Consider the following 6,363-nt stretch of genomic DNA (forward strand, 5'->3'; position numbering starts at 1 on the left):
TGCAATAGCAAACTTCTTACCATTGAGAGGATGAGAAAAATATAGTCAAGGCACAGCTATTTTCTCCTTTCCTTTTTTTTCTATCCACAAAAGGATTCTCATATGATTATTTCTTATTGATAAATTATTATTTTACTTGCATGTTATGTTTAAACTATTATATTTTTCCTTATAAATCAAAATCAACATATTTTAGACGTAAATATCATACTCATAAATTTGAGGATTACATTATAAATATATAAAATATAGTGTAACATATAACATAATGTTTGACTATTTTCTTAAATAAAACAGTAAATGGTAGAAACCACATGTATTATGGCACGTGTCACTCACATAACCTCAATAGTGTGGTCATAAGAAGTATTATGGTCATAAGACTTAAAAAATCATACCCCTAAGTATGTTTGAGCACATATTTACATTAGAAATTTAATGTCAATGGATTTTTTTTAATTATTAATTTCTGTTGTATTAATTCTTCCTTATGAATAATATTGTTTAAAATATAAATTTAATTAATATTTAGAAAAAAATGGGGTTACGTGGAACCTGTGGTCAGGCGCCATATACCATAGTACGCTACATGGATGAAATTTACTCTTCCCAAACACCAAGCAACACCAAAAATCACTAGATATAAATCACACTAATTTGGATCAAGAAACCAAAGTCCCCCCGATGTAGGGGGGTGTCGTCGCTGCAACTAAAAAAAATTCGCACCTTTGCGCGGTGGATTTAGGTTGGGATTTCTTCTGCGGCTGGATGGAATAACTTGGTATTGCACACACACTGATTTTGAATCAGCTCATACGGTGTTCATATGCAGTCAGCCACACAAAGTGATGATGACTTTGCTACCTACTAGCTTCTTCAACTACCTGTATGTATGTCTTACGTACGGTCATCAGTTTCACCAAATTTGAAGAAAGTACTGCAAGTCTAAAGAGAACCCTGTTCTGCATTCTGTTTAGTACTTGTCTGAACCGGATCAGTTTGTTTGATTCCTATTCAGTAGTACTTGTTTGATTCCTATTTAGTAGTACTTGTCTGAACCGGATCATTCTGTTTTCATGTGGCCTGAACTCTGAACATTTTGCATCCAAAAATCTGAATATAAATACCAGTATCTGAGAAGAGAAGATGGCGAAAGCTGCGCGACAGTCTGATGCACGATACAGTACATAGTATGAGAGAGTTCTTCTTCTTATTGTTGTCAAGAAAACTTGTCTACTCCGGCGTTACGTGCTATTGAGACTGATAAAGAGCTATCGACATGTGTTGATAAGAACAGGTAGAAGCCTGCACCAGCAAACGCCCAGCATGTCACACCAACCCAACTCTGAATAATGATCTTGATCACTTTCAAGTCTGAACGAACGAGTGGAACTGTAACAGATTACAGTATTCCAGTGCTTCAACTGCACTGCACATTTCAGGCGTTCATACCGATCCATATTTATGAAATCTGTCGATTTCTAACTGAAATGGGGGAAAGAGAGAATGGCCATGAATCTGTTAACTTGAGCCAGGACAGCAGCAACTCTGAAGAAATGGGGTGATGGCTATAGTCCGAAAGGTGTACTTTTTGGGGATATACACTCCAGAAAAGTGAAGAGAAGATGTTATTGCTCGCCAATTAATGCATGGTTTGCAGTGGTGCTTTATCTTGATGGCGTGTTAGCATCCAACGATGACTCATCGTTGACTCACTGATCTTCACTTTCACTGGCCTGCTTCTTCTGCTGATTTGTCTGAAGAAAAAGAAGTTGGAATGGTATATTCTCTTCTGAACCTGTTGGTTTAGCCAGTAACTCGGATGATCTGCCCCGTTTGTTTATTTGTTCAGGCTTTGGTGCCAATTGCAATTTGTATATGCGGTTTTCTAGTGTCAGCTAGGAGAAGAAGTGAAGAATGTTGCCACCGATGTGTGCAAGCGATTAAAGAAACAATTAGGGGAGTAACCATGCATCGTATCTTCTCTTCTCACCACATGATTATCAAAGATTCTCCTTTCTTTATCATGGTCCAAGTTTTCGTTCCGGCGTAATTTCAGCACCAAGTAATGGTCGTCAGAACGACCAGGAAATGGGCCTTTTGCAAATTGTCATGTATACATTATGATGTATCGGTTTAATCGATGAACAAATCAATAGTTTATTAATTATGCCTTAACATGAGATGACTGCATGAAGAAGAGAGGAATCCAGAAACCGTAAATTAATTAATAGATGTCCATTTGGCTTGCAAGCAAGTTGCTATCAGATGTTGGTGGTACATGATCCGAGAATTGACAACCAATAATTCACATGCGATATATCCAAAACAGATTAATTTTGGTTTATAAATATGGCGATGCATATTTGGCTTTCGCTTTGACTATCTTCAGATCTAGTTCAGACAAGATACATTATCCATTTCCGATAATAAATAGCATATGAGATGCGTACATTATCTAGAAAACATATAACTAGCTAGTGTGCTTTTGATGAGTACAAATAGTACTCGAACATCGAACTGGCAAAAATATATTCCATTGTATCCTCTCCGAGGGCATATTGGCCATATATTCGATCGAGATTCGAGGATATATATATAAGTTGTGTGTTGGCTTTTCAGTGTTCTCCAAACTGAGTTTTGAAGTGACTAACTGAGTATATATACGGATTACTGATACTCCCAATTGCTTTTGCCAAAGAATGGAGGGTGGAGAACAGAGAGAGAGAGAGAGCTAATAGCAGTAGTACTACATTTCAGATAATCTGTCAAGAATCTGGGCAAGGACTCGTTCGATCCACACGTAAGGGTAGAGAGATGGAGTGACAGATGAGGAGAGAAAAGGAAGATTTGGAGACTAATAATTAATATAAGCAAAATCAAATCATTCAGACAAAGTGATTATAATATCACACTGCCCAGCTAGCTGAGAGTGAGACATGTCATCGTGATGGATCGAATCGATCGATCGGCATGGCATGGCATGCAGCTTCGCAGCTGGTTCTGCGCACGAGGCCACAGCAACAGGTGCAGATTTGGAGATAAGATATTCCTTGGCCTTGAGATGGTGTTGGCGTCTGCGTCACTGCAGTACGTGAGTGTTGGCTGGCTTCATTTCAGGTCAAGAACACCATGCAATCCATGCATGTAATTACAGGTTACATCCAGAAACAGATTCATCATTGACCAGCTAGCTAGGACAGCAACAGATAGAGCCAATGAAACACACTCCCTGGAACTGGATTGCTAAGTTGCTGTGAGTTGCGTTGCATGCATCGATCGATCTCTGTCAGTCGGCGCTTGAGGACAAAAGGCAGGGCAGGCATGCATTTCCTGACCAAAGGAAAATGGCACTCTATCTAGATACTAGCTGCTGTGTACGTACAGTATGTGGAATTGACCGTGGCCAACCTAAGCTAGCTTCCATCTCGATCGATTACAGTCCACCTCCACTTGTGTCAAGCATAATAGAATGGACCTATTGACGATTAAAAAATATTTTATGATTAAAATTTCTATATACGTGTGTTCTTATGATCTTCAAGCAAATATTAAAAAATAAATTACTATTAAAATCCCATAAAGTCAGCTCTAAATTTAAATTCTAAAATTTAAATTTTAACTTATGAAAATAAACATAAGCAAAAACAACGAAGCTTAGGAGAAGCATAAAACATAGTCGATCATACAATGGTCTGAAGGAAGTGATTTTTCGGAGAATTGGCAAACCAACCTATGTTAGATGAGATGTGTTTCGACAGTTATAAATAGGCGAGGAACATTGATTAGTGTGATTATTCCCTTCCTGATGCTGTCCGAAATTGCACAATCAGATATGGTAATGGATAATGTAGGCCTAGGCCCAATGGACAAGAAATGACGATACCCACGAGAGAGGATATTAATGGGCCTTTCTAGTCCGACTCTTGGTATCGTATGAATGGGCCAAATTTCAGGCCCAGATGTACGTGTGTTCTGGGCCTATGCACATGGACGTCCAATGGGCCCAGATGCTTCCTTGAGATTTGATATAAATACTGCTCTGTACGACAGCATTATTCTTTATTATTGAAATTTGTGAGATACGCAGGCAGGAATTTTAAAAGAAAAGAAATGAAGAGTAGATGCACTTGCGCTGTAAAAAAGAATATCCGAGGCAGGAGGTCGTATTGTGCATGTCAGCGTCGTTCGTTAGCAGTTCTGAAAATATTCGTTACAATCATCAACGAGCGAAAGTCAAGCGAAATTTATTCGTTACTAGTACCAGCCAAGGCAAGGACTTTCTGTTTCGAGTTAGCGCGTAGTACAGTACAGTGTCACTAGCACCAACCACCACAGGAAATTTGTTTAGCCACACATACCAATCCGTACGGATGTGAGATGTGTGTTTGTGTGGTATGTCGTGGTCGCCATGGCTGACCAGCGTTTGGATCCCAGCTTTCACCTGACCTGTCCGACTGGACGAGCCTTCTGTCACGTAACTTCTCTAAATCAGATTTATAATGGTTAACTTCTCTGTCGACGTGTTAAGTCCAATGACCATAGAACCTATGTGTATAGAATCTCGATCTGTCTAACAACTGCCAATGCGACCATCGCGGGCCCTGTCCGTAGGGTTTTTAATTTTTTTTTATAATTTCCCCATATTTTTAAGTCTAATATTGGATTTATTTTTTTTGGGTTTTCATTTTTGTCCTCTTTTTAAAACCGAACGAAAGTTTTGCCCCTGTTTTGGATGACTGTTAGATTGACTGTTAGGTAACCAACATATTTAGATTAAAAAATAAAAGATTTTAATTTTCGAAATAATTAATGACCACATTAACCCCTGTTGAGACCAAGCGGCAAATACCAAAGGGGAGAGAGCTGGATCGGGCGGCCGGCGACTTGTGGGCGTCGACGGCCAAGGTTGCGGCGGCGGGGAGGGGGCGCGCCCGCGGCGGGCCTTGCTGCGGCGGGGCGGCGGGCCTCTTGGGCGCGCGACCGCGGCGGGGAGGGTGCGCGGCAGGGAGGGGGCGCGGTGTGAGCGGCGGCGCACCCGTCTCCTTCCTCCTCCTATCGTCCCCTCCCTCCCGCATTCCGCGCCGGAGTTGGGGACAGAGAGCTAGCGCCAGATTGGGCGCTGCTACCCCGCCACCTCGTCCTCTCTCCGGTGAGCATCCGCCTGATCCGGCGATCTTGCTGTAGCCCTCTGTTTGTTCTTGGATCCGATGACCTGCGATTCTGCTTTCTGCTGCTTCTGCTTCTCGTGCGAATTCGCGGTTGATGCGATCGTGGTTCCTCTGGGGTGCGGCCTGGATGGGTGGGTGGGTTCGTCGAGCTGCTTGGTTGGATTCTAGGGGTGGAAGGGAGGGGAAAGTTACTTCCTTTTTTTGGTTGATTTGTTCTTGTGATTTTCTCAGGGAGATGGTGGCGAGTTCTGGCTGAGCTGATCGTGTTGCCGATGTTGGGTGATTTTGATGGGTTGATTTTGCATGGATGGATGAGTGGAGGGCGGTGGCTGTGGTGAGGAAAGGTGCCGACTTTGGCCGATGCAAATTTGGTGGTCTGGATCGGTGAAATGAAATGTTTGCCTTCTTTGGCGGTTTCTCGTTGCGATGTTCAACAAGAATAAGTGGGTGAATTGGTTGATTCTTGATGCGGATAATATTGCCGTGATCAGAATTGAATTTCCCATGGAAAAAATGGGGGTAATCTGTGCAAGTAGGAAATACTGTATAATTCTACAGTTGCTGTGCTTATTCTCCATTAACAATATATAATTATTGTTAAAATTGTATCCAATTTCTGATAAAACTCTATCAAAATTTTTAAAAAATTATAAGTTTTCAAACATGTTATTGAATTAATAATATATTGCTTTGTATATTTCTAGATTTATAATGGATGATAACAACACAAATGACTAAAAAATAAGGGTACAAATGATATTCTCGTGAAAGGGTAAAATAGTCCTTTAATATATTCTCGTGAAAGGGTAACCAGTTTGTTTCATTAAAAAAATCAAGGGCAAAAACAAAAACCTAAAAAGGAGAGGTAAAATTAATATTAGAACCTGGCATAAACGAAATTGCCTTTTTTTTTACGTAGAAAAACATATAGCCTAGTGGTTGCATCATTGCAGTGATGCAGGTAGCGATTAAGGTGTTTAGTTGATACCCGAGAATCGTCAAGAACCTTTCGGCTAGCTCCACGTGATGGTAATTAGCCGGTCTAGACTTAAAGCCATACAACCATCACTCCTACCTACTTAATTGATATTAGGTCCGTCCATAATATCTATGTTTGTTTAGTTGACATCCATATTTTTTCGCTTTTACTATAAAATTTAATTTTTAATCTTAATTTAAGAGTTGATTTTGA

At 40.4% G+C, this 6,363-nt stretch overlaps 1 long non-coding RNA gene across 1 annotated transcript; it reads left to right on the top strand.

Annotated features, from left to right (window-relative positions):
* The first annotated feature begins 4,831 nt into the window (after positions 1-4,831).
* LOC107304433 lies at positions 4,832-5,703 on the top strand. Its single transcript, XR_001550525.2, has 2 exons — positions 4,832-5,152; positions 5,403-5,703. It is a non-coding gene; the product is annotated as an uncharacterized LOC107304433 (long non-coding RNA).
* The last annotated feature ends 660 nt before the right edge of the window (positions 5,704-6,363 follow it).

Source organism: Oryza brachyantha, chromosome 6 (genome assembly GCF_000231095.2).
Source record: "Oryza brachyantha chromosome 6, ObraRS2, whole genome shotgun sequence".
In the NCBI taxonomy this organism is placed as follows: Eukaryota; Viridiplantae; Streptophyta; class Magnoliopsida; order Poales; family Poaceae; genus Oryza; species Oryza brachyantha.